The following is a 26545-nucleotide window of genomic DNA, read 5'->3' as shown; positions in this document are numbered from 1 at the left end:
CACACAAGCGAGTTCCTAAGTTGGGTGTTGTGATGTGTATGTATGCATGTGTTTGGTGTACTTGGGATACCTGGTGAAAGGTTAAGGTAAGAAAGTAGAAGTGGAGGGAGTTAAAGTTACTGGAAATGAAAGTCACCAGGACCAGGATTAGAACCAGTAGATTAGAGGGGCCTGGACTGAAGAACTGAGGCTTGGGGAGGTTAATTGATCTTAACTAATTAAAAGACAACACCCAAAGTGTGCGGAACAGGGAAGTATGCTGGCACAGAGGCTGGGTCTGGAGCCAGAGCTACAGGGAAGCTGAAAAGGTAGATGGGGAAAGGGAAAAATGGGACTAAGGGAAAGTGTAGGTGTTAAAGAGGGGCTCTGGGTGTGGGGAGCCAGAGGATAGCTCTGGGGAAGCTAGAGAAGTAGTAGGTGCTGGCAAGCAAACTGCAAGACAGCTAAGTGGAGCCAGAGACATAGGAAGGGAGGACAAAGCAATCCTGAACAAATTCTGATGAGCTCTTTCTAGGGGGGAGTGGGTTACAGGAGGTGGGGTCCTGCAAACCCAGTTCCAAAATGTGCTGCATGCAGGATTTTGTAAAGAAAACATTGCATTGAAAAGGAAATAATTTTTGCATCACATTTTCTATAACAGTACATCCTGCAAAGAACAAAATCAGAAAAAAAGCTGTTTTGGAGCTGCAGCGGCAGGCATTAACCCCAACTCCCCCCATGACCATGCATATGAAATGCATTATAATGCATTAAAGACTTGCTAAAGGCTAAAGGCCCTGGGAGGTCAATGCATGGAGAGCTTTTGCAGATTGCCTGCTTGCTGCTGGGGGTGGATGAGGTTGTTTAGTCTTTTTTCTTACAAGAAATGCTGGATGCACCCTAGCTAGCACTTAACAAGTGTTTGAACTCCCTCTGATAACAGCCCATGCTGCAACTCTTTGCAACTCTTTCCAGTTATGCCATGACTTCATAACCCCTCCCCCCCCCCGCAGCACAGCATCCCCATGCCGAGGTGGGCACTGTCTCCGAAAACCAACCCAACCACCCACCCACCCACCCCAAAGAAAACATGACACATATAAAGAGCAAAAATAAAACACTTTATTGAAAATGCTGCAATTTAATAATATACAGTATATACAAAATGTAAAAAAAAAAAATTAAAGCAAATCTGAACATATTTCACTTTCCTCTTCACTCTCTTCATTCATTACAGGGCTGTTTGCCACCCTTGGCAAGTTCTGTCCATGAAAGTTTTCTGCAAGGAGGGGGAAGAAGAGTTAGAGGAGGGGGACTTTTGCGCCCACCCCTCCGCACACACACACAAGGTTGGTGGGATATATTACCTAAAGATCACCCAGGAGGTGGCATATCCTGGACATCAGGTCTGGCAAGCAGTGTCCTGCCCCTGGACTTTTTTTTGTCATGGTTCTGAAATGTAATGTGATGAAATTCAGAAGGTTTGCAATATTGAAGGAAGCCATTTAACCCTTCACTCCAAAGTTTCAAACTACTTGCAAAAAACTTATCATTATGATGATGCTGCAATTCTCGTCAGAAGCTATGTCTACTGCAGTGGCAGCACATGACAGGGGATGCAGGGGCATGAGGACAGGAGGGTACATGGACGGGGGTGGGAGGACATACACTATAGGTGGCGGGGGGGGAAGAATTAAGAAGGGGTAGAAAATTAAGGGATTATTGGCCTCCCCATTTTAAAATACTAATTAATTTTTCTGAGTGGACTCATCCTATCCTCAACCTACGGCCACTCCACTGCATGCTGTGAGGGAAGTGGGAGGGATGAGGAGTGAGGAGGGTAAAAAAGAACACACATTGGCACCCACTGGCTAAAGACCGGAACACAGCGCCCCCTCGTGGTGAAGGCTATTAATTAGAAGTCTTTGGAGTCTCTGGCTCTTTGGATGAACAAATTCACAGTTGGAGCAGCGTAACTGGAGAGCACTGCAAATTAACACATCTCCAAGTAGTGTTATTTTAAGGTGCTAAATTAACTTTAGAGCAGTGGGAAATCCTGGGTCGTGCAAATACAAACACAATTGCATCAGCATAAACGGGAAATATCATTTTGTATACACATGCCCTATGATGATTCTTGTCTCAATCCCTCCTTTTCTTCTTTTTCTTAATTTGAAAAAAAATAATAACATACATTTTTCACTTATCTGTCTGCTGCCCAACTGCATCTCAACAAGAATCAGTTAAGAGTCTCCTATTGCAGTCAGTCACAGAAGTGACTATAGTGTAGAGATAAATTAGCTAGTGACTTCTGGGATGGCAGTGTGAGACATTCCCTCAGTATGTTGCTTTTAGCAGAGTATGAAAGCCCTTTGATATTTTCAAAGATTTTTAAGGGGTGTGGCCACACCTATAAAATCCGATTTATAGAAACTGGGTGTCCAGTTTCTGTAGGCAACTTTAAAAACCTGTTTGGGAAGCTTATCTGTATGTATGCTCGAGTGCTCTACTGAAGGGTAGTGATAGTATTCCTGAAAATATTCAAGTTGTTTCTCCAAAGGACAGTGAGGCTGGCTGTATCACAATAACCTTTATGTAAAGGGCAATCGAACAATTTATTTGGCTGATCCCTACCTTCCTTGCAGGAAAAAGACAGGGTCAGCAAAGACATTCGGTATACAGCGTATTAAATATTCTAATTTAAGACTTATAGTGCACTTATACATGTGCCCAATGCCTGCTCCAACACATCCGAATTCTGACAGCTGCTCTAATTAAAGTGCCTCCCCCTCCCTGACCCCAGAGCCCTTAGAGATCTAAATACTCTTACCCTTTTGTTTAATGGGAAGTTAGTTTTTAGTGTTGCACCTTGAAAAGACAGGAATAGCTTAGAATGTATCATGAATGCAAAGAAAAGATCATTCTTGCCCTGAGGCTATGTTGCACTGAGGCTATACCCATGTGCCCCCAAGCACATCATGCTGCTCCAGGTGACCCATCTCATAATGCTAAAACAACACTTGCGGCAGGTTAACTAGCACTGCTAAGTGTAAGAGCCACTTAGCTCTCCCTCAAGCTAATTAGCCAGCCCATGCAGCTGTGGCTACATTACTTCCCTTTTGAAGGCAGTCTTCCCAGAGCAGGACTAAGCTTAAGAGTGCCATCACTGGGGATAGTTAATTGCTACACAGACATAGCCAATTCATTTGATCTTCCCAAAACACAGAAAGCAACTGGGAAAGGTAGGATATGCTACTATTAGATTATTATGAATTCTCATCCCCAAATATGTGATATGTGGAAAACAGAGGAAGCCTACTTGTTCTCTCCCCAAAACATGAAAAATGGTGTGTACAATAGACTGCTCCAGGCTGACTTGGAAAAAAAATGGAGTCCTGTATTACAGTCTGGTCTCTCAGTACCATTTACCCAAGGACCACCTGCCTTTTAATCCTCTTCTTGCATCCCTCTGATATTCTACTGGCAGGGGAACCCTCCTGTGCTTCCTTTTTCTTCATCCAGCCCTTCTCACTGTATAGGGAGGTGCACCTTGTTTGTGTTACTGTTTGGGTAGACAGACCTTTACAGGAAACACTAGCTAGACTAGTCAGATGAATATCAAACCCATCACTACTTAACTGCTCTGAATGATTCCATAGCCAGATAGATAAGATCAAGAAATACAGAGAACAATATAAAGAAACCAAATCTAACCAAAAAAGAATCAAAATGATTACTCCATAATGTGGATAAGTTTTGGACTCAGATTCATCCACTTTCTGAAACTATAGGCCAAGTCACAATGGAAAGACCTTTTCGCTCATTCTGAACCATTTTAGGGCATGTATACAGTTTAGTTTGGGGGGCTTCACAAAATTAAAAAATATTAATATTAACAGAAACAAATCTATTTCTTCTGATGCCATTTTATTATCATTATGTTGTTGCTCATATCATTATGGACTGTATTATTGTAATAATATGATCACTGGGAGGTAGAACTGTGCAATCTACTGACTTCTTAGTTATTGTTGGGGTTTTTTTTGTTTTGTTTTGTAACAGTAGTATAACTAGGAGCAGGTACAGGTGCCACCAGTCTTAGAGACTGATTTAGATTTCTAGCATGGTCAGCAAACAGAAAACATCAGTTATTTTTTACAGTTCTGTTTATGGTCACCAGTACTGGTATATATAAATATAAACAAAAAGTTAAATATGCCTTGTTTCAAAATTAAAGTCTTAAAACCAACATGTTTCTAGATTTTTGGCCTAAAGATGATTTTTTTTTTTCTGTTTTCCTTTTGACTATCGGGCTCTAGGTACCCAATCTATATAATAAATTTTCCTATTCTGGTTTGCCATCAAACTGAGTTCTGTAGGATTTTTTTTTCTTCAAAATGTGATTATCTTTAGGGGAGAAAACATTCCAAGTTGGATATAGTGTTGCTTGTTTGTAATAATTATTTTAAAATAAGACTTCTAGGTGAAACTAAGTATGTTTCTTCAGTCATAATTTACTGTAATATTTAAGAAAAATGGTCTTTGTCACAGTTTTGTGTTTTTCAGAATAATGTGCTATTTCTATATTTAAATTATGCATGTAAAAACTGTGATTGATCAAACAACAGCCATTAAAATGTGAGGGCTATAACAAGGTCAAACTTATTTTACAGGTAGATGGAAGTTAATGGTATCATTAAATTGCCCACAAAGGTACGCATTTCCATTCATGAATATTATTAGTCTCATTGTTTAAAATTTTATAGCTTATTCTCTAGCTTTTGACTCTATTCACATTTATTCACTTGACTTATCCCAAGCTATCTACATTTTACAAAGCATTTATTAAACTTAATCTTTACTTTGTCCCTCAGAGTTGCATCTTTAGATCATGAATGGTGAATCTTTTACAATACCTTGATATGTCAAATAAAAACATATATTAGCTCAGTAATCTTTCCACCAATCATGAGTAAGCTATTCTTTATTCCTCAGGTGTGCACAACTAACAATAAAAATGGAGCTATTAGAATAATATTCTTGAATAGTTTATCTGAGTTTCCCAATCAATTGCCCATGTAAATTATTTAAAAATGAATTTCAGTCGTATGCGCTGGCATTTGCAAACACTGATTACTACATTTTCATCTGTGTTGTATTTGCAACAAGCAAGTTTGTACACTCATCCACCCATGGAGCTAAACAATTCTGTGGGTCTTACTTGACTAATCACTAATTTATCTGAGCAATTAATATTAAGAACTGAATACCCTGGGAGTGGTGTTTGCATTATACATATAAAACAACAGCCATTAAAAGATGATGACTATAATGTCAAACTTATTTTACAGGTATAGGGAAACTAATGGAATCACTAAATTGCCCACAGAGGTACACATTTTCCATGAAATTTATAGCATTAGAAAAAATTCATGCAGAAAAATGTCAGCTCTTAATTCAACATAAAATTTGATGAAAATGAAGTGTACATGTTGATATTCCACTGAAGAGAGAGACACTACATACGTTGTTTAAATGTTGACTTAGCTCCAGTTTTCAACATGAAGGAAAAAATATAATTCTATAGCTGTAGGTAGAGTACACATATGGTATGCTTCTATAGGACATCTACAAACATAGATCAAAACACAAATATCAAATTATTAAAATTGATTGAGGCATGGTTTATAATATTAGTAGAGAGGGGTTGTTTGAGGTGCTATGCCATCTTATGCTCCGCCAGGTAAAAGTCATCTCAGGATAGTAAGTTCTTTTTTACTACTTAGCTGACCAAGACACGACTAGCAGGCTAACCTGAATATAATTAAATATTAGCATTTATAAACTGGGTTTGAAATTCTTTGTAACAGTATTTTGGTTAGAATGTTTCATTCTTTTCAGAGACGCAAGAAAATGTTGGTTGACTGATATCTTTTATTGGATGAACTGAATGTGTGTGGGAGATTTTAGAGAAGCTTTTAAGAACAAAGTGTTCTTTCTTAGGTCTGAGATGCAGCTTGAGCTAACTAATGAATAGAACAATAGCCCATGAAAAACTCCATAAAAAAGCAGCCTGCCTAAAGGAATAAACATAAGGCTCGGCATGGTGGCTCCTTTGTCTCATTCAGAGAGGTATGAACTTTCATAGGCTACAGTCTATTTTATCAGATGCTATGAATCTTACAAGCAAGGTGTAGCTTATGAAAGCTCATGTCTCTGCTCTGAATGTTTTAGCCTGTAAGGGCACGACCAATGAGTTTAAGATGCCACAAGAGGCACACTGAGAATGATAAAATGTTCCCCCCACTGCATATTTTAGACCCCGTGGGCTGTAAATTTGATACCTGGATTTCCAGATATCAAAATAAAACACCCTGGAAAAAAGCAGCTCAGGGCAAGGTTCCCCCTTGGGGCCCACAGCTCCCCCTGCAGCAGCAGTGGCCATTGGGCACTCAGGGCTTGCTGGTGACAGCTTCTCTACCACAGTGCAGTGCGGCCCCGGCCATCTCCGAGCCAGTGCTGCCTGTGCAGCTTGTTGTGGGCCCAGCCCAGCTCAGTGTGGGGCCGTGCACCTTCAGGAAAAACCAGGTGACTCAGGCTGTCACCTGGGGCCTAGTGCTGCTTGCAGGGACCGTGCATAGCGCTGAGCCAGGTCCTGCCTCCATGGGCCCTGTGTGCTATTGGGTCAGGCCAATTCTGTGAAGGCAGGACCTGGCCTGGCACCACATGCAGTCCCTGCAACCATCCCTGGGCCCCAGGTGACAGCCCAAATGGCCCAGTGCTGCCTGAAGGTGCAAGGTCCTGCCCTGAGCCGGGCCAAGCCCATGCAATGTGGCACAGGTGGCACTGGGTCTGAGGTGGTTAGGGCCATGCCGTACTGCAGCAGTGTCTGGCAGCAGCAGGCCCTGAGTGCCCAATTGTTGCTGCTGCAGGGTGGGGGTGGGAGTTGTGGCCCCTGTGGGAAGGAAGTGTGTGAGCAGTGCAGAGGGGGCTGTGTCCTGTGGGGGGCAGGGGACCCACACCCCTGAGCAGCCCCCCCATACCCACAGTCCCCCCAAAATCTGTGCACAAACCCCACACCCTCCAGCCACCTGCAGAAACTTCTCACCCACATACCCAGCCACAAACCACAAACCCCCATGCAAGCCCCATACCCCCCAAACCTCATCCTCACAAATCCCAACCACAAATCTCACACCCTGTGTGCCCAGGGCCCAGCTCAATCCAGGGAGGCAGCAGATTGATTCCCGCCCTTGCTAACATTGTTATGTGGTACAACTTACTTTTAAAACATAAAGTACATTTGTTACAAAGTTAAAAAGCATAAAATATAAAAGGGTAAAATGCCATGGCACATACAACAAACAGACCAAATACAATGAGGGGGAGACATACCGATGCAGAATACTATTTTATACCCACAAAAGCACCTACAAAATATATTTTTATTACAAGTATACCTTTACTTTGTAAAAAAATGTACTTTATGTTTAAAATTAAGTTGTGCCATATAACGATGTTAGCAAGGGCAGGAATTGATTCACCGCCTCCCTGTATTGAGCAGGTCCCTGAGTAAATCATGATTGATTGCGTAACACAGTAGCTAGCTATGATAACAAGTTAATGAGCAAGGATTAACACCTAGGAAACCACAGACTAAGGAGAGGAAAGAATCAATACAGAGCTGGGAACTCCTTGAAACTTCACTGTTAAAGGTACAGAAGCCTTGGTTTGAACTAATGAATGCTGGAGACAGACTCTTGGGACTGAATACTCCCTGATCAACCACTCCCAGCGCCCTATTCATCATGGCAGTGAATTAATCAAAATTCATCAATGGACTCCCGAGACTGCACGTACTCATGGACATGACCCCTGGGGCTGACAGCTGCCATCCAGCAGCCACCAAGGAGGACGTTCCACAAGGTCAACAACCCCTGGATTGGGTAAGCCTGAGAATTGGAGTGTCACCAAAGTCTGCCAGGGAGGGATAAAAGGCAGCGAAGAATGACCCCCAATGGCACCTTCTTTGACCTGACCAGTACCCTGCTGGTCCAGCCAGAAGGACCAGCCAGCGATCCCCTTCTGAAGCAACATCACACTGAAAGAAGTCTCGACTGGCCATCAACGATGGACTCTAGCACTTGGGGATAGGTATATCTTGACACTGGTGCTTAGTATTCATAGCTAGCTATTGTGAGTATGTGTGTGTGTGTGTGTGTGAGAATGTGTGTGTGTTTGAGAGGATCAGCCCCAAGGTTTATGATCTGACTTTTGCATCCGTCTAAAAAACTAGAATTTTATGATGATCCTGTGAATTGGTCCTTTGTAGCCAACATCATGGTCACAGCAGGGGCTAGCAGGTCTGCAGTTTTCACTCCCTCTGCCCCAAGACAGACACAGTCAGTTCCACAAGCAGCCATGTCATGAGTTTTGCCTGTCAGCAGCTAGGGGTGCAGGGACCCAGAACCCCCCTGCACCTATCTTCTTGACAGTTGGCAGGCTTTGTGGCCTCAGCAGGGCCTAGGAGGCCTGCAGCTTTCACCCTGCTGTGACTTAACACACACTCAGTATCGCCCATGTCATGAGTTTTGCTTGTCCACAGCTTGAGGTACTGTTTTCCTGAACCCCCTGCACCTATCTCCTTGAAATTTGGCAGGCTTTGAGGCCTCAGCAGGGGCTAGCATGCCGGAAGTTTTGACCCCACTGTGGCTTAACACGTACACGTGACATAAGGTTTGCTTTCAAGATTTTGGGGTGCAGTTTCCCTGAACCCCCTGCACCTATCTCCTTGAAACATTGCAGATTTCATACTATTAGAAGGGGCTACCATTCCTTCAGGTTTCATCCAAATCAAGCTAGAAATGACAAAGTCATAGGCTATTTTGACCTTCCCCATTATATCCTATGGGCAAAACGTCGAAACAGGGTTGAAACAGTGAAGCATTGACGGAATGGAATGGAACAGCCTTTTCGAATTGAAACAAAATTTGAAATGGGATGCTGTTCTATCAAAACGTCCAATTGCTGGTCGAAATGGAACACTGCTGTTTTGTACAGCCCGAATGTCCAGGCATGTACACTGAGGCAAAAATCTCAGGTACAAATTGTGCCATTCCTATTTGAGCTGCTGTGAGCACATATGCCTGCATGTGTAGATGCGCCACCTTGCCTTGCCTTGTGCCTAACTTCAGACTAAAATGGTTTCCTACCTCTCTAAAGGAAGAGCATGACTGTAAAAAAGAGCAAAGAGTTTTCTCTTCTTTCAGCTAATGTTATCAGGACTAGCTGAAAGAAGACAGAAATACAGTAGGATCAACTTACAAGTGGAAGGGCAAGACATTAGGAGGGGAAGAAGGTCATGAAGCACAGGTAGATTATAATGAACCATGAAGTCAGCACCTGTGTTTAGTCCCTGGTTTTTTTTGTGGGGTGGGAGGTTGTGTGTGTGTGTCCTGTATGTTATGACTGTTTGTTATTTGGCCCGTCTTTTGAAAATGTTTTGTAAATTCCCTTTGAACATGAGGATTGTGAAGTCAGAAAGTGACTGGTTATTTTCTGAAAGAAGACTCCCATATTTGTGTGTGCCTTTTTTTTCCATTCTGGAGCGTAGTTTTTTAGCTGGTTTCATCCACATAGTTTCAGTGAGGGCATTTGGTGCAGCAGATGATATATACTGCATTCTGTAGAGTCTGTGGATTCTGATGGTTTCCTTGTGGGACATTTTTGTTGTGGTACCAGTGATTGTGCTTCTGTGACCTTGCTGTGGCTGCTGCCAGCAAAATAGGTCTTAGAAATTATCAGCTCAGAAGAGGCACGAATTTGTGAGCTGATAGTTTCTAGTTTGGGTGGCCATTTTCATTGAGGCTACCTATGCCGTGTTGGCCAATGATATTTCCCCAGTACACCCAGTCCTTACCCACATGGACATTGACATCACCAAGAACAGAGAGTCTGTTCCTTGCAGGGAAGATCTTGATGATTTGTTCCAGTTGAGAATAGAAGTAATCTTTTTGCTGCTTGGAGTAGTCAAGAGTCGGTTCACAGATGGATAGAAGAGTCGGGGTTCCTGAGTCTGTGTTCACATCCAGCTGCATGATCCTCTCATTGATAGATACTGAGGTACATGTACTGAGGACACACAATGCAATGGTGAATGATAGGCACTGGTCAACAAACTTGTCTGCCCTTGGGAAGACCCAGTGCTTCCCAGGCTCAGGAAATGCACAGACAAGAACCTGATGGTGTTTAACACTGAAAAATGCAAGGTTCTCCAATGGGAAAAATGCAGGAAGAAAAACCTGAAGCATCGTTATAGGCTTGGCAGTGCTACACTGGCTAGCACTATGGGTGAAAGGGACTTGGGGGTCATGATTGACCACAAGATGAACATAAGCTTGCATTGTGATACTGCTGCTAGTAAAGCAAACAAAATGGTTGCTTGCATCCACAAATGGTTCTCAGGTAAATCCCAGGATGTCATCCTCCCATTGTACTCAGCCTTCGTGAGGCTGCAGCTGGAGTACTGCATCCAGTTTTGGACTCCACTGTTAAAAAGGAATGTGGGGATGCTTGAGAGAGTCCAGAGGAGACCCATGCACATGATCAGAGGTCAGGAAAGCAGACCTTATGAAGAGAGGCTGAGAACCATGGGACTCTTCAGCCTGGAGAAGTGCAGGCTCAGGGGTGATCTGGTGGCCACATATAAGTTCATCAGGATGGTCACCAGGATCTGGGGGAACATCTGTTCACCAGAGCACCGCAAGGGATGACAAGGTTGAATGGTCACAAACTCCTCCATGACCGTTTCAGGCTGGACATAAGGAAGAACTTCTTTACTGTCCAAGCCCCCAAGGTTTAGAATAGATTGCTGCTGGAGGTGGTTCAAGCACCCACTCTGGACGCCTTCAAAAGACATCTGGATGTTTATCTTGCTGGGATCCTATGATCCCTGCTGACTTCCTGCCCCTGGGCATAGGGCTGGACTCGATGATCTTCCAAGGTCCCTTCCAGCCCTAATGTCTATGAAATCTATGAAATGCCTCCAAGTAGAGGAGCATCTAAGGCTGGGGTTTTGGAACTCCCTGGGTGAAAGAAGTGTCCCCAGAAAAGCAGATGAGCCAGATTCCTGTTAGCTAACAATACCCACACTACTCGGATCACACCTATTGAGAAAAGGTGCAGTTGTGAACACAATAAGGTGGGTGCTTCCTTCAACTTAGAGTGGTTTTCCAGCTAGAACCTGCAGCAGGACTGTCCTGACCTTCATCTTGCCATTGGAGTCTTATAGTCCCTGCTGAGAGAGAAGGTGGAGGGCCCATGGCAACTCCTTCCTTGTTTCTTCTGCCTAGACATATGCATTGAAGTTCTGTGCTCAATGATCACTCATTCTGATGAGGAAGGTCCCAAGCACTCGGCAGTGACTCAGATGTGCAAGACGCTCTATTTAGGTGCTCCTCTACCTGGACCTGCTTGCCCCAATCCAGGGAAGGTCCTAGAAAAGGTAGTCTCTGTCAGGCCAACCCCCCACTCCCCAGGATTCACCACTGGAGAACAGGGAATAAGCCACACAAAGTTATTAAATAAAAATGTCTAAACCTTTTGGCTGGTTCCCATCATGCCATAAGCTGAATGTGTGGCCAGCCCCAAGGGTTTGGATGCAATCCCTGACTGGGAGCCAAGCCAGTTGTTCAGGGCTCCTCCAGCTGGGAACTCATGGGCTCCCACAACCGGGAGCCTGATGATCTGATTGGGGCTCCCAGGCATGGGAGGGCATCAAAACCAAGGAGTCTATGCATTCCCATGGTCACCTAACTGGCATTCCCAGTCTCAGGGGCACCAGGCACCCAGTTTGCTCGTACAGAGGGACCCTGGATCATGCTCCCAGGCTCCCCCTGCACCAGCAATAAGGTGCTATTGGGATCTGATCAGTGGTCACTGACCCCACAATTTTGCTTCCTGCCACACTTGTGTAGCATGGCAGGAGGTGTGATTGTTGGGATCATGGTTCAGATCCCATTGTGTCTTTAACTGAATGTCTACCTTTGAAAGAGCCACCCAAAAAGCCCACAGTAATGTATTACAATACAAAAAGAAACCCCCCATGGACTACACATCCCTGATTGTCACATACTATGTCACACTGAAACCTGTAAGAAAGAACATCAAACAATTTCAACCTGTACTGAAAAAGGGTTAGATCTTGAAATAAATATCCCCAACCCCACCTTCTCCTGGCTTGCAAGCAGCCCCCTACCCTCTCCTAACTCACCATGAGAAGCAAACTCCCCACTGTCCAACATACACCTCTTTGAATGACTGTGACACTGACCGTGCTCTTCTCAGGGCCAAGCTCCCATCCTAAAAAGATCCATCATGCAAAGCCAAAAGGCAAAATGCATCTCAACATCACTAACATGAAGGACTCTGACACTTGTGCAAAGTTTCAATGCATACTTGTGTGTGTTTCTGAAAATGATCAACTCAATTCCCCTGGTTCTGTCATCTTGTGGGAAAATTTCAAGAACAAGACACTGGCTACATACAAAGATGTTTTTGGAACAGCAAAGAAAAAACAACCTAACTGATTCACAGCACCTGAACATCTGCTTCTCCCACTCATAGAAAAGAAAAGCAAGCTCACCTAACTCTACTTCAACAACCAGCTAAGTCCAGAAATCTGAAGTTCAAAGAGGCTAAGGCTGTGGTCCAGAAAGCTATCAGAGAACGTACCCAGAAGTATTGGTAAGACATGTGCAAAAAGATTCATATTTACTTTAAAAACAGGGGACCTTCATGGTACTTATGATGGAATCAGAGGCACATGGTCCAACTTGTAAAAAGACTGCAAACCTGAAAGCGAAAGAAGTTCTTGCTGCCAGACAGGATGCTACCAACTTGACAGATGGACTGAGCAATACAAAAAGCTCTACTGAGAGCTCTACTCATAAGTGGCAAAAGTCTGGGGCCAACGGGGCTTATTCCCCCCAAACTTTTTGTGGCGGCCAGTGACAGCAGCAGCACCATGGCGCCACCGTCCCACAGTGCTGACTGCCACTCAACATGCAGCCACTCCTCCACTGCTCTGTACAGCACCAGTCTGTGCTGCAATGGCCCTGTGGGAGGGAAGGCCAGGGGTCAGGGCTCAGCTCCCCCAAATAATATTTTCCCCCCACCGCTTATGCTCAAAGGATGCCATTATCTGTGATACTGCCTTACCTGCCATTCCTCAGCTTCCAGCAATGCAGGAGCTAGACCAAATACAAACGCTCAAAGATTTACAGAAAGCTGTGAAAAAGATTGAAAGTTGCAGGCAATGATCAGATACCTCCAGAGCTTCTAAAGGAGGGGGAGAGAAAGCTTGTGCACAATAGTCATGCACTTCTCTGTGCCTGCTGGGAAGGAAACCACATATCCCAGGATCTGAAAGATGCAAAGATAAGTACAGTATACTAAAATAAAGGGGAAAGAGTAGACTGCAACAACTACCGAGGGATATCTCTGCTCAGCATGGTCAGCAAGGTGCTTGCAAGTGTCCTGCTGAAAAAACATCAAGTTCTTGCTGAGAGCGTCTACCCTGAGAGCTAGCGTGGGTTCACAGCTGGATGCTCTATGACTGACATGTCCTTCACACTGTGTTTGTTGCAAGAAAAAAGCTGTGAACAACAAGCACTTCTCTGTGTAGCATTTGTTGACCTGCAAAATGCCTTTGGCACAGTTAGCAGGGATGGCATCTACAAGATCCTGTTGAAAACTGGCTGTCCACGAAAGCTCTTCTCCTTATTCAAGGAGTTTCATGAGGGACTGTAGGCAACCATCCAGTATGAAAATGAAACATCATCTCAGTTTAGCATTGATACTAACATGAAGCAAGGCTGCATTTTAGCACCTACTGGCTTTGGCATCTTCTCTATCCTTCTCAGGTACACTCTTGGAAACAATTGATCCGGCTCACTAACTGAAATGGGGACACACAGCAGCTTGTTCAACATTAGATGATTTCAGAGCAAAAGGGCATGTCACCCAGCTCACTATTCAGGATCTGTTCTTCACAGATGCTGCTGCATTTATGTCTAACTCACTTGATGAACTGCAGGTCATGATGAATTAGTTCTGCAATACATGAACCAAGTTTGGCATGGCAATCAGTATGAAGAAAACACTTGTCATGTCACAGGGTACCAACATCCCACCCCAAATCTACATCAATAATGAAATTCTGGACAGTGTAGATCACCTCTGCTATCTCAGTTCAACTCTTACCATCTCACTTATCCTTGACAGAGTTGTGGGAGAAAACTCCCTGGTGTTTGTTGTTTAGCAGGCTTAGAGACCAGACAACACGGGTGAAGGGGTAACTGCAGTTTATTTATTTGAGTAAAGACCATAAAACAGCAAAGAGGTAAAATGGCCACGACTTAAGGGTGAGGCTGTCTTATATATATTTTTTAACAAAGAAACTACAAGGTTATTGAATATGCAATACTTATGGTAATCATCTCTTTATATTGTGCATTATAAATTTTAGTATTTTTCCAGAGGAAAAAGTTAGTGTTATTTTACACATTTTAATCTGTTTTTTTTGTGCTCTGTTGTATCATCTTTTTTGGGGGGGGCCCCCCTTATCTTATCTCACTTCTAGCTGCAGCTGGTATCCAGTACACAGACTTAATTTTTGCTTTTTTTAACAAAATGGTTAAGGCACTTGACATAAGAAAATGGCTGGCTTAGAGATTATTCTGTTTTGTGGTTAGCAACATTGCTAGGCCACAGGTTATGCCTAGTGTTTAGCTATAAAGCTAATATTGTTTAATAATTTAAATTATAGTTAACAATATACTATAGAAAACTATTTTATTTTAGGATAAAGACAAACTTGCCCATCACAACAGAAAACTTCATGCAAGAATGGCAAAGCCTCTTTCATCTTTGGCAAACTTAACTCATGTGTGTGGGACAACAAGCTGCTAACCCTGAACACAAAGGTATCTGTCCATCAGGGCTGGTGTCCTCAGTACCTTCTTTTGTTTGTGAAAGCTGGGTCATGTGCTCCAACCAGGGACAGAGTTTAAACAGCTTCCACCTTTGCTGTCTCAGAAAAATCCTTGGAGTCACTGGGAACCAACAGAGCACCAACAACGAGATCCTTGAGAGGTCCAGCCTGTAGTCTATGCAGGCTATGCTGGATGTTCTCAGGCTATGCTGACTAGGACACATGGACCAAAATCATCTGCTGAAGGCTGTGCTCAATGGCCAGCTCAAGAACTGCCTGTGATGCAGAGGGAGGCCAAAACTCTAATACAGCAACAAGGTCAGTCAAGATCTCAAGAAATTGAGCATTCCCATTGACAACTAAGAGAACCCTGCCCACAACTGCTCAGTGTGGAGAAGCTGGATCAAGGCTGGTGCAATCACTATGGAGAGCCATCAAAGAGCCCAGGCTGCGGCCTGCAGGTGAGCCAGGAAGCAGAGTATACTTCAGTCTCCATCTGATGAGTGGTGGACCTGTAGCAACTGTGGGAAGGCTTCCTGCTTGTGCATCAGGCTTTTCTCCCACACCACTGCCAAGCATTACTAATTGTCTGACATTGTAGTGTCTCCTTTCATCTGTAAAGATGTTAGACAGGCACAACTATTCCTGGTTTTATTGTGCCATTAATTGAATGAATATGTGGCCAGGTTACTAGTTAACATATGATTAACCAGCTAATCAAGTCTCAAGGGTAATGTCTCTCAGGTGCCAAAAATATGATCTATTACTTTGCTAGTGTCCTTGATGGGTAAAGGCATTGATGTTAGTGTAGGAGTATTCCAGAGAGAGCTTTGATTGAAGTGTGGTCAAAATGTTTTTGATACACTTGTAATAACATCCTGTCTTTTTTCAACTGATTATAAGATTGCATTCAGGCAGCCTAGAGCTTAACAAATAATATTTATGTAAGATGCACAAGGCTCCAATGAGGGTTATTCACTAAAAATTATAAACTGAAACAGAGTTTAAGTGACTTGTCCAAAGTCCCTAAAGTCGGTGGCAGAGCTGTGATAGTACCTCTGAATTCTTGCTTTTCATACTCTTGACTAACCGTTTAGCAACACTTAAGTTTTGGTCCGGCCTTTCTTTTTTCCTCTATATACCCTTGACAAGGGTATGCACTTGCCTGCTATTTTACACTGAGATTGATACTTCCTGTGAGGTGCTCTATCAACACTTCTAAAACTACCTCTTAATCCAAAGAGATAACCCAGGTTTTCTTTATGATTTACATACAGTAGATAACCAGTATTATAGAGTAGCTGTTTTTTGCCGTATAGAATCTGCTAAAGTGGACACTTTCCAAGTCACTGGCCTTGGCTTGAGTCTCAATTAAATGAACACTCTTGCTCAGATTGTCAGCCTACTGCTCAGACTGATTGTGGCAGAATGAAGACAAATTTTTGATGCTGCAGAAAGATAGATGTGGGCTACTAACTTGTTAATCTAATGTTAATTAGAGTGCCTTGTTCAAATGGGAAGTTAAGATGATGGTGGGAAAAGCTGCACAACCATGGTTGTTGACACAGAGAACAGCAGAACCATTCTGAAAAGTAGAAGTAGGAAGGGACAGGAAAAGCCAACCGCTGTGGGAGCAGGAAATTGGGGTTAGTCAAAGTGTTGGAACATGAATAGCCCCAGGGCATCGCACCAGAGGCATTTTTGTTCCTATTCAGAAGAGCTAACCTGAGGGACAGTGGGTAAACTTGATTCCAAGTGGGTTCAGACTGTATCAAGGTTGAAACAAATTCTGAAAAGACAGTTCTGATTAGTGAGCTATGAAGGAATTACTGCAGGCAAGTGAAGGTTGCATTTTAATTGCATTTAATTAATACAGTTCTGTCACCTGTCCAAGTTGCTTCTGTCCCCAATCTTTCTTTCGATTCAAAATGCATTTTTCAGACTTCCTGTTTCTCCCTGCCTCTTGGTTTGCAGCCAGTTCTCCTGGCAAAACAATGAGTGCATCCACACTCACTACTGCTCTGGGGTGACTGTACTTCTTCTTTCCGCTGTCAGAAAACCAGTTTTCTGGCCAGAGCTTCCGTCTTTACCTGGCATGAAACAAAAGGCATGTGTTGACATTCCCATGACTTCTGCTGGCTGCTGTAGCCTCTTTGACAACTGAATGTAGTCAGGGTGTGCTTCAAGCTCTGCCAGCTCAGCTGATGAAATGGAGCTGCCTGGGTGTGAACATACTTTTGTGGCTTCTCTGTGGCAGCTGCTGTCTGCTGCCAGAACTTATGGAGCATAAGCATAGCCAGGCCCAGTAAACTCAGCAGTGACATGGGTATTGGTCACAAAATGGGTATTCACATGTACCAAAATAGGATTCAATGAATGTGCAAAGTGAGAGTATCCTACATGCTGGGAAGACAGAAAGATGGCACTTATATGTGATAGTGCTGATAATGTAATGTGAACAAAAAATAAATGACAATCCTTGGCTGTCTTCTGCACTTAGTGTGTATTCTTTGACCTCAGTTTCTTGCATGTTCTCATACTCATGCTGGAGTGCTATGCTACGTAAATGTTTCTTTTTACCAGTCCCTACCCCACCCCCTTTTATTGTGAAAGACTTGTTTAAATAAATGGTTATATCTTGTTTTGTTTGTTTATTTCTGTTTCATTCTTTCCCATGTGCCTTTGGTTTTGGTGTCATTATCGGTTATCACTTCTTTGAAGACTTCGTATTACTGTTTTAATTCTTAAATGTAAGGCTGTGTCAATTTGTTCCGTCTCTCCATTTTGTTTCTGTCCTGCTACTCTCCCAAATCTTAAATTCTGGGTTTTTATTTGTATTTGCTGGCTTCTGATGGAATTACATTATCCTCCATCCATGCTGTTGTTTCATTTACTGCATTTGCCTGAATCCAAGATCACCCTGAATTTAAGGGTGATCAAGGGTAATAACATTTATTTATAAATGTTATAATTTTCCATGTAGAGAATTTAATTATTGGGGAGTCATCTAAAATCCCCCCCCCTCCACCCCACTACTGCAGCAGGGAGTGTTATGGCAATGGGGGCAGGTGGCAGGGGAGAGGAGAGTGGAGGGGGCAGGCAGTGCAGGAGGGTCATGCATTTTGATCCCTGCCCCTTGCCAATCCACACCTTTCCCTTTGCTGCCTATCCCCCAGTTGCTTGATTCCCCCCCCCCCCCCCCAATGCCTGCCTCCTCCTCCAGCCAGGGATGCCACACCCCTGCCACTGCTACCAGGCCAGGCTTGGGCCATACTCTATGCTCCATGTTAAGCGGGGTCAGAGTGAAGTGGAGCAAGGGTAAGTGGGTGGAGGGGGAGAGGCTATAGGGTGAAGGGAAAAAGGGGAAGTGGGGGGTGAGGTTTCCTAAGGAGGCAAAGTTGGTAGAGGTGGCGAGGGAAGGAAATAGCTGCAGCTCTGGCCTTATCTCTGGGTCAGGACCAGTGCTGGAGCTCAAGTCACTGCCTGCTCCCTCTGCCCCCCTGCTGTCTCCTTCTTGAATCCAAAATATGGGGCTTTTCCCCCCACATTAAATGGGGAAAATACCTTGTCTTCAATTTGAGTAAATACAGTTTTTAAGTCATAACCAAAACAGCCACTATTATTTTTCTGGATATGGTCATCTTTATGTTGAAGCATTTTATTTTTCTTACCTTATTCCCATCTGATTTTCAAAGTGCTTTGTTGACCTGTGAAAAGCATATTTTCTCAAAACAGTACAATACAAATGAGTCATGGTGGATATAAGAATTGTTTATGAAGAACAGTTTGTGGATCTCCTTTACCAATTCCACAAAAAGATTAAAAAAAATATTTTTTATGTCACTTTACAACAACCAACGACATATTGCCGAACAGATAACTTTGCTTCCCACATGATTACTAAATTAGACAACGAATCATAAATTGGTGAAAAAATGGGGAAAAAAAGAATGACATTTTCTTTTGTGAAAATTGGGGGGGAGGGGGGGGGAATAGCCAAATGGCAAGGGCCTGGAGTTTTTTTTCAGTAATATATGGTAAGATTCTAACATCAAAATTGCCTGTGAAGGGCATATTAATATAGAACTATTTGTGGTTCTGTTTATCTTAAAGTGATACGTTGTAATATAGCCCTTTGTTTGGAAAGCAAAGGAGATTTAAAGGAAGGGTGAATTTTTTCCTCCTATCAGGTTGATGAGTATATTATGTTTTCCCGCATTGCTTGAAATAACAATCAGGCATTCTAGACATCTCAGCTAGAGAGGTAATGACATGAAAACGATTTTGTTTATATCTGTTGCACGGTGAATGGCAACATGATTGCTTTCTCCAAGTGATCTCATTTTACAACTCCAAAAATAATTTGGTCTACCATGTCGTGTCTGAGCTGCTATTGATCAGGTACACAAGGGTTTTTTTAAGCGTCTGACAATTTGGGACATGCATAAAATAGAGATAAATTGCTCATATTACTAATGTGCATTTAAACAGAGTATGGTCAGAGTTTTTTGGACTGAATGCTTTCTAATTTCTAAATTTCTAATGTATCAAAACAAAAACTGTCCCTAGGAAACTATAAGTTTTGACAAATTTCTCATTAAAAATGTTTTGGAAAAAAAAGTATTGAAATTGTCTATTGTATATTCCATTCCACCATTTTCCAAATTTAAAAATTATTTTTTATTTGAAATGACCTTTGCATCTTGACATTTATAGTTATTCTATTAAAATGTTAAAAATAGAAAGTTATAATCAAAACATTTTTGAATTATAATGATTACATATGAATTAAGTTTAATAATTAAAATTTTGATTGATGGTTTGTGAAAACTTTTGTCCTGACCTGGGGTAGGAATTATTTTTCAAAATCTCAGTCTTTTCTGAGAGAGAAAACCAGTTCCCTGCCTCATTACCATGCCAGAATATTCATCAATTATGTAAAAACAGTTACAAATCTGTGGCAAAAGTTTAATTTTTAACATTTGAACACATTTCCTAAATGTTTAACAGAAAATGTTAATGGATGCCTGTGTAAAAGCATTCATGATGCATGCAGGTGTAGAATGGCAATGAGAGTGGGGTGTACCCATTTATGGGGACATCTCCAAAAACTGATTTATTAAAGCTTAGTGTGCTGCTTCCATTGGGATTCAAAGGAACAAAATTTGGCCCAAGATGAACACTTCTGAAAATTTCATCCTTGGATATTTTGGCAATGAAGGTGGTACATTAGATATCAACCAGAGAGTCACTTAGTGCAGTGAATTCTATTTTGTGATAGAAGTAAAGATAAAGATACCTCTTAAAAGGCATTTTCTTTGTGAAGGTTTGAGTATATTGCAATGCTGTTTTCTTTGTCAGTGTTCTATAGGGGTGGATAACTATAAGGTGAAGTTGAAATATGAACTTTTGTTTGAAAACAGGTTGTAAAATATATTCTTTCTAAGAGTAGCCAGTGGGAAAATGATCAATGGTTTCTCTTATGGAAAACTCCAGTAGATTTAATGTACTAAAGATAAAAGTAATACAGTCCAATAAAATTATTCAATTAATTGTTTTAAAACAGATTAAGTTAAAATTTATTTAGGTCTACATTTTATATGATTTCTACAAGGCTTTTAAAAACCACCTTGCATAATTATTTTGCAGATATAATTCTTTTTTTTTTCTATAGGATAATCTAAAACTCCCATGGAAAAGTTAATATTTGTAATTTAAATTATATCAATCTTTTCTGTAAAACTTAAATAAAGGTTATCAGTGGCAGTCGCTTATAAATCAGATTCAAATTACATTTCTCCAGGCTGTAATTGACTTTTATTTTGCATAAGTATATAATATTAACAATTGACCTTAGTTTTGCTAATTCCTCATATTATTTCATTTTAAAGGTTGTTGTAAGGATATGTAGACAAGATGAGTCCATTTATAGTTATAGAAGGTCTTTTGTTCTTGTATGACATTTATATCCCAGTGATGAAGCCTTTCCTAATTCCAGGCTGGGGGAAATAAAAGGCTATTCAAGGCAATCAATGCCCTTTTGGCAATCATTGAAGTAAATTTGGAGTTAATTATTTTCCATTGGACTCATTTGTAATAAATTACACATTTGAGTAAGAGTGACACTTCTCAGAAGGGGCTTTGGCCAGAAAAATGATCTTCAGTTGGTTTTTTTCTCATTAGGATGAAATGATAGTAATGGGAATTTTTGAATTTTTTGAGAGAAATGAGGTGGCATGAACCTAAATCCACAGTTGTGTGTCAGGGACAGTTGAATGCAGTGTTTGCATTTTTTGTCACTTCAAATTCATTTGACTCTAAGGATTTGCAGATAGCTATAAGTTACTATCAGGACCGTACAACTTTTTGGGAGTTGCAGGAGATCTGGATTATTCCACCATTATTGTCATTTACTTCCTGCTTCATCCTGATGGTATACTGTGCTCTACATAATGAGTGCACTGACTGCCATAAAAAGACCTTCCCATCTAAGGCTGTGTGAGGGTTATGTGTGCAGGACACTTTAAGTGGGTTAAATGCTTTTGCATCACATTAATGGTGTTGGCATTTGCACATGTTGGTGGCATATTGTGCAGCAATTGCAGCCGCTGTAGCAAATTCGGCAGTGTAATGTGCCTTAAATGACTTGGGGTTCAGTGAACTGAAACTCCTCTGAGCGGAGCGAAGCACTGGGCTCTGTGCAGCTCATGGGCTCTGCAGGAAGCCCGTGCAGGCAGCCCAGCAGCAGCCCAGGAAGGCAGGCTCCACCCAAGGAAAAAAAAATGGGGTAAGCCTGATCTCTGACTCCACCCTCACCCCCACCCAGAGCCTGCCTGCATGCCTAAGCTGCATGGGGGCCCAATGCTTCCCCCCACAGCTGCGGTGCCCCCAGGGACTGCCTGTGCTGGGTACCTGAGGGTGGGTGCTGCCTGGTGGGCGCTGCTGCTGCCACAGAGGGAAGCACCTGCCCCTCCTTGCAGCCTGGGAACTGCTTCTCCTGCCAGCAGCTCCCCTTTCCCTCCCCACCACTGGAGAGGCAGGTAAGTTACATGGTGTACATGACACGTGGGTTTAAAGGGCCCTAAATTGAAGCGGTGTTTTTAAAAACGCACCACTTCAATTGAGGGCTGCTGTTTTGTTTACACATGCCCTAAAAGACCAAAACAAGAGCTGAAATGTTCTGGAAGCACTGAGGAATTATATGGAGATAACACAACACACGATTTGCCCTACAGCTTGTATGTAAGGCTCCTGCCCTGCTATGTGTGTAACTAGGGCTGTGTACACAAATTCAAATCATTCAAGAGAAGTCTCTCAGGTTTGTTTCCTTGAGAAGAAAATATTATTTGGGGGTGGGGGCTGGGCGTGTGGGGGGTGGTGCAGGGTGGTGCGGGGCTGCCCCTTCCTCCTGCAGGGCCAGTGCGCAGCAGGGGTGCTGGGCATGGTGCTGCAGTGTAGATTTGGCACTGCAGAGGCAGAGCCATGTTTGTGGGGCCTAAGCCCCATTAGCCCCAGTCTTCTGCCACCTATGCCTGTGAGGCTTGTCTCCTCTCTTGTTAGGGAGCTGTGCTTCCCAGAATACACTGCTGCAGTCCTAGCAGGGATCTGCCACATCAGGGAAGGGGGGTAGGGGGCTGCCACATTAGGGAAGGGAGGGATTGGGTCCTATGAACAGAGCTGTCCACCCTGAACTCCCCGTAGTGTATTCTAGCCTAGCTGCAGCTGGGCAGGGACCTCCACTTCTCAACGCGTAAGTGCTGCAGTTGGGGCTGAGGGTTACCTGGGTACTATGGTATATGTAATGTACCTTTATGGGTCCAGCAGTGGGAGGACCCAGTCTCTCCCCCGATGCCTGTGGATGTAGTTTTGTTAGTGGTGGGTTGGTGTCATTTTCCCTGAAAGCTAGGAGTGTGTGAGTTGCTGAATCCTGTTCCTAATAAAGGTAAAGCTGTTTGCCACCCCGCTGATCTCTGCTGAATGCCGACTTGAGGACAGAACCCTAAAAGTATGGAGGTCTGGGTGAGTACCCCACCCCTGGAACCCAATGACATAGAGGATACATTATAGGGTGTCAGAAGCAGGTAGGAGACCTACAGATCAGTGGTCACCTGGGGGACAGTGATCACCAAATAATAGAATTCACCATAAGACGTCGAGTGCGTAAGGTAACTAGTAGGGTGAAAGTGCTAAACATTAGGAAAGCTGATTTCAATGAACTCAGGCGTTTAGTCAAGGACGCACTGCAGAGTAGGAGTTTTAAAGAGTTGGGAGCCCAGGAAGGGTGGCTGTGCCTTAAGGAAATTATCCTTTGGGCACAGAGGGAGACGATCCCGATGCGGGGGGAAAGGGGCCAAGAGGCTTCCTTGGCTGACCAGAGAAATCCAGAGTAGTATATGGGCTAAAAGGGGGGCATATAAAAAGTGGAAACGGGGAGAGATTACTAAAGAGGAGTATACCTCCTCTGCTCGCGCTTGTAGGGAGGCAGTTAGACAGGCCAAAGCTGCCATGGAGCTGAGGATGGCATCCGAAGTTAAGGATAACAAAAAATTGTTTTTTAGATATATAGGGAGTAAAAGGAAGGCCCAGGGTGGAATAGAACCACTACTAAATGGGCATAAGCAATTGGTGACGGACAGGGGGGACAAGGCTGAACTCCTCAATGAATTCTTTGCCTCAGTGTTCCTAAGCAAAGGGCAAGACAAGTCTCTCACTGGGATTGTAGAGAGGCAGCAGCAGGGTGCCAGACTACCAAGCATAGACCTTGAGATGGTGCAAGGTCACTTGGAGGAACTGGATGCGTTTAAGTCGGCAGGCCTGGATGAGCTCCATCTGAGGGTACTGAAGGCACTGACTGACGTCATTGCACAGCCACTGGCGGGAATATTTGAACACTCTCCGCACATGGGCTAGGTCCTGCAGGACTGGAAAAGGGCCAATGTGGTCCCCTTTTTCATGAAGGGGAGGAAGGAGGACCCAGGCAACTATAGGCCAGTCAGCCTCACCTCCATCCTTTGCAAAGTCTTTGAAAAAATTATCAAGGCTCACATTTGCGAGAACCAGGCAGGAAAAATTATGCTGAGGGGAAGCCAGCATGGGTTCGTAGCAGGTAGATCATGCCTGACTAATCTAGTCTCTTTTTATGACCAGGTTACAAAACACGTGGATGCAGGAGTAGGGGTAGACATCGTTTACTTAGACTTCAGAAAGGCCTTCGATCTGGTATCCCACACCATACTGGTGAACAAGTTAAGAGGCTGTGACTTGGATGACTACACAGGCCGGTGGGTGGCGAATTGGCTAGAGGGTCACACCCAGAGAGTCATAGTGGATGGGTCGGTCTCGACCTGGAAGGGTGTGGGCAGTGGGGTCCCGTAGGGCTTGGTCCTTGGACCGATACTCTTCAATGTCTTCATCAGCGACTTGGACGAAGGGGTGAAGTGTACTCTGTCCAAGTTTGCAGATGACACAAAACTGTGGGGAGAAGTGGACAGACCGGAGGGCAGGGAACAGCTGCAAGCAGACCTGGACAGGTTGGACAAATGGGCAGAAAAGAACAGAATGCAGTTCAACAAGGAGAAATGCAAAGTGCTGCACCTAGGGAGGAAAAATGTCCAGCATACCTACTGCCTAGGAAATGACCTGCTTGGAGGCACAGAAGCAGAAAGGGATCTTGGAGTCCTAGTGGACTCTAAGATGAACATGAGTCGGCAGTATGACGAAGCCATCAAAAAAGCCAATGGCACTTTATCGTGCATCAGCAGATGCATGACGAACAGAACCAAGGAGGTGATACTTCCCCTCTATCGGGCGCTGGTCAGACCGCAGTTGGAGTACTGCGTGCAGTTTTGGGTGCTACACTTCAAGAGGGATGTGGATAACCTGGAGAGGGTCCAGAGAAGGGCCACTCGTATGGTTAAGGGCTTGCAGGCCAAGCCCTATGAGGAGAGACTAGGGCACCTGGACCTCTTCAGCCTCCGCAAGAGAAGGTTGAGAGGCGACCTTGTGGCTGCTTATAAGTTCATCATGGGGGCACAGAAGTGAATTGGTGAGGCTTTACTCACCAAGGCACCCCTGGGGGTTAAAAGAAATAATGGCCATTAGGAAGAACTTCACAGTTCGAGTGGCCAAAGTCTGGACTCCCAAGGGAGGTGGTGCTCTCCCCTACCCTGGGGGTCTTCAAGAGGAGGTTAGATAGGCATCTAGCAGGGTCATCTAGACCCAGCACTCTTTCCTGCCTATGCAGGGGGTCAGACTCGATGATCTATTGAGGTCCCTTCGGACCGTAACATCTATGAATCTAAGTGACCTGTCTCTCGGTGGAGTCACCAGCAGCCTCAGTAACGGGGTTACAGTTTTTTATTCTAAAAAGAGAAAAAATGGAGCATCTCAAGCCTCCACCAGCATTGTCGTTTATTGGAAATCTTAGGGAGAATTGGAGGAGATGGGAACAGAAGCTTTGATTATTCCTTGCAGTCACAAAGGCTGAGGAAGAGGCAGAGGATTATATAATTACAGTTGTGCTTCACTGTATTGGGGATAAGGCCCTAGAAATTTACATCAACGTGCAAGGTGTGTTTGCAGACCCTTACACAGATAACAAAACCCTTACAGAGATAAGAAAACCCTTACAGAGGTTCTTGCAGCATTCAAGAACTACTGCAAACCCAGAAAAAGCCTTGTCTTTGAAAAGTATCAGTTCTGGCAATTTAGATACAATGAGGCTGTAGGCATAGATGATTTTGCTACAGAGCTCAGAAGTAGAGCACAGCATTGCGAGTTTGGATCTGCTGAGGATGTTATGTTCAGAGACAAAATTGTCTTCAGCATAACTGACTGCAAACTTAAAGAAAGGCTTCTGCAAAATCCCCCACTCACCCTGGCACAGGCTGTCGATTTCTGTAGGGCAAAGGCTCTCACAAGTGCTCAGGTTCAAGATATGTCTGCAGAAGCAAGCTTGCATGCAACAGCAAAACTGCCAGAGCACTTTGCAAAAGTAAAGCAAGCCATCAGTGAATCTTGCTTCACATGAGGGCAATCAAGCTAACAAAGGCAGAGCATGCAGAAGGTGTGGAAGCACACACAAGCCTCAGTCCTGCCCAGCTTTTGGAGAAACTTGTTACAAATGCTCTGGAGTGAACCATGTGGTGGGAGAAACCTCCCTAAGGTCCGTTGTCTAGCTGTAATTTGATTGACAGACAACGCGGGTAAAGAAAGACAGCTGTTTATTTGCTCGAGCAAAGACCATAAAGCCAGCAAAAGGCAAAATGGCCCCCCCTCAAGGGTGAGGCGATCTTTTATATTTCTTATAACAAAGCAAGACTATATGGTTAACAAAAAGCAATACTTGGGGCGGTGCTCTACAAATCTTTGTAACAGCATATTTTTATTAAGCTGAACTAGCACTTTTAAAAACTAAAAGTTAAGTAACAGTAACATTATAATATGTTAGCAAAACCTTACACAGTAGAAGATACTTCTCAAGGACGCAACCAGTAAGCTCAAAAGAATGTTTTTTCGGTCTTATCTTATTTCTTGCTGTAGCTGATTTTTTTTTAGCATACAGACACAGATTCA

At 43.4% G+C, this 26545-nt stretch overlaps 1 long non-coding RNA gene across 3 annotated transcripts; it reads right to left on the bottom strand.

Annotated features, from left to right (window-relative positions):
• Positions 1-1081: 1081 nt before the first annotated feature.
• LOC109284888 (uncharacterized) lies at positions 1082-25969 on the bottom strand. 3 transcript variants are annotated; one of them, XR_002092495.2, is made up of 4 exons: positions 25847-25969; positions 16857-17061; positions 1347-1431; positions 1082-1258 (listed from the first exon to the last, which is right to left on the bottom strand). It is a non-coding gene; the product is annotated as an uncharacterized LOC109284888 (long non-coding RNA). The 3 variants fall into 3 exon arrangements; XR_009456335.1 differs by lacking the exon at positions 16857-17061; XR_009456336.1 differs by lacking the exons at positions 16857-17061; positions 25847-25969 and adding an exon at positions 2810-3177.
• Between the last annotated feature and the right edge of the window lie 576 nt (positions 25970-26545).

Source organism: Alligator mississippiensis, chromosome 13, assembly GCF_030867095.1.
Source record: "Alligator mississippiensis isolate rAllMis1 chromosome 13, rAllMis1, whole genome shotgun sequence".
Classification (NCBI taxonomy): domain Eukaryota; kingdom Metazoa; phylum Chordata; order Crocodylia; family Alligatoridae; genus Alligator; species Alligator mississippiensis.
The sequence above is the reverse complement of the archived record's forward strand: the minus strand, read 5'-3'. Positions and strand labels throughout refer to the sequence as shown.